Source organism: Schistocerca piceifrons, unplaced genomic scaffold (genome assembly GCF_021461385.2).
Source record: "Schistocerca piceifrons isolate TAMUIC-IGC-003096 unplaced genomic scaffold, iqSchPice1.1 HiC_scaffold_654, whole genome shotgun sequence".
Classification (NCBI taxonomy): domain Eukaryota; kingdom Metazoa; phylum Arthropoda; class Insecta; order Orthoptera; family Acrididae; genus Schistocerca; species Schistocerca piceifrons.
Window position 1 is genome coordinate 272,501 of NW_025728899.1, and position 2,500 is coordinate 275,000.

General features: G+C 57.4%; 1 non-coding gene across 1 annotated transcript in view; it reads right to left on the reverse strand.

The window, feature by feature from the left end:
- The window catches only part of LOC124765324, a 1,909-nt gene extending 1,504 nt beyond the window's left edge, over positions 1–405 (reverse strand). Inside the window, exon 1 of the ribosomal RNA XR_007012881.1 lies at positions 1–405. This exon is cut by the window's left edge and continues 1,504 nt beyond it. This is a non-coding gene — a ribosomal RNA (small subunit ribosomal RNA).
- Positions 406–2,500: the final 2,095 nt, after the last annotated feature.

Sequence of the window (2,500 nt, forward strand, 5' to 3'; positions counted from 1 at the left end):
CTCTCCGGAATCGAACCCTGATTCCCCGTTACCCGTTACAACCATGGTAGGCGCAGAACCTACCATCGACAGTTGATAAGGCAGACATTTGAAAGATGCGTCGCCGGTACGAGGACCGTGCGATCAGCCCAAAGTTATTCAGAGTCACCAAGGCAAACGGACCGGACGAGCCGACCGATTGGTTTTGATCTAATAAAAGCGTCCCTTCCATCTCTGGTCGGGACTCTGTTTGCATGTATTAGCTCTAGAATTACCACAGTTATCCAAGTAACGTGGGTACGATCTAAGGAACCATAACTGATTTAATGAGCCATTCGCGGTTTCACCTTAATGCGGCTTGTACTGAGACATGCATGGCTTAATCTTTGAGACAAGCATATGACTACTGGCAGGATCAACCAGGGAGCTGCGTCAACTAGAGCTGAGCAGCCGGCCGCCCGGGAGTGTGTCCCGGGGGCCCGCGCGAACACGCAAGCGTCCGCTCAATCATTCTGCAAACAGGAGGAGGCTGAGCTCCCCTGCACAATACACCTCGAAACCCTCTCAGGTCCCGGCGGCGCGCAGCGCCGTCCCAAGTACTTGGTCGGGTTCGAGAGAGGCGCAATCGCCCGGAGTTAGGCGAGTAGACGCTTTCGGTGCGACCACCCGTGCTCCCAACTGAGCTTGCCGCTGCCGACAGAGGCCCGGGAGCGTGCTGTCGTGGCATTGCCGGCGGGAGACAACACGCGCCACCTACGGTGACCGGCAGCTCCAACGCCAGCGCCACAGAAGGACAAAAGCCCCACTTGGGTGCCGAAGCGAACTCTCCCAGCACAGCGCACGCGCCAACACATCCGCACAGCTGCGATACAAACCACCAGCGAGAACCGCTGGGGCGACCGAGCAGCAGACGGCGTCGCGGCGCCGAGCGCCGGGCGGCAGCGCATCCTCAACGCACACAGTCCTCAATCGGACCAGCACACTGAAGATGTCCACCGCGCTTCGCACCGGGCCCGCGAGGACCTACTTTGGCCGCACGGCGCCGCGCGCAGGGTGCGCCGGCGCGCAGCTGCGACGCCTGCCGCGTCCGTCGGCCGGCGCGCCTGCCACTGGCCGCCCCCACCAGCCGGCTGTAGCGCGTGCGCCCACGCACCGCGCGGCCAGCACGCCGGGAGGCGCCCCCTCACCGGCCGGGGACGGTCCCACCCAGCCACCGCCGCGTATCGCTTCACACCCAGATGCCGTTCAGTTTCGTCGGCATGGTGGGTATCGCTGGAACAACCGGTTAGTACCTCAACCTATCGTCGCCATCACCGATTCACCCCTAGCGAGAACAACCGCACCACAACAGGTTACCATTTGTTCATTTGCGTAACTTCACCAGAAAACGCAGGCGTCCATCGCCATTTGCAACTTCCACGATTATTGCATGCCTGTGTCAGGTGTCACGCCACACTACGTCTGCCCACATACACGCAACAAAATGTGCACGCCTAGACAATACGTGGAAGGTGGCCCCCGTACGTATGCGATGTCCATTGCTCGAACGACTGTCAACCGGCCTCTGTAGCATGTCGCAGATATGGAACGCGGTGCACCATGCCATCACGGTGTGTGAGGAGAGACGACTAGGTCCGAATACATCAACAGACAGCTCATGCTGATCGCCATCCACGGCGTCCGTTCCTCCCACACGTCTCTATGGCGTACCACACTGCAATCCAGCTCTCATAGGGAGACGACACGTAGCTGCGTGCACAATATTTGCACTGTATGGTCCGCCGTTTTTGGGCGCAGTCGTTGTACGGTCACACATGTGCCACGATGTATCATTCAGTACATAAGGACGAATGTGCAGTACAGATTGTGGTTTACGCGTACGACATTAGCGGACAGTTGACACAGGCCGCACCACAACGTAGCCTGAGTACGTCGCATGCGGAGGGCATTGAACATGCAAAGTTCTCACCAACCAGCTTGCGAAGGCAGGGGGCAAGGTGGGGACGTGGGGAGGGGCGGCATGTACGTCCTGCTGCCATCCACATTACAGTGTACAGCAGGAGCATGTGGAAAGTGAGCAAGACTTGCAAGGTGTTTAACATGAAGCGATACACAGGGGAGCGGGGAGTGCGAGTAGCGAACTATATTGCGAGGGTTGCGGGTGGGCAACACTACACTAATTGAACGAGTCGTATAACAATTACAGAGCAGGTTTAGGCGACAACGTGGGTTACGTTAGGCGACAACGTGGGTTAGGTTAAGGCACGACGTGGGTTAGGTTAAGGCACGACGTGGGTTAGGTTAAGGCACAACATGGGTTAGGTTAAGGCACAACATGGGTTAGGTTAAGGCACAACATGGGTTAGGTTAAGGCACAACATGGGTTAGGTTAAGGCACAACATGGGTTAGGTTAAGGCACAACATGGGTTAGGTTAAGGCACAACATGGGTTAGGTTAAGGCACAACATGGGTTAGGTTAAGGCACAACATGGGTTAGGTTAAGGCACAACATGGGTTAGG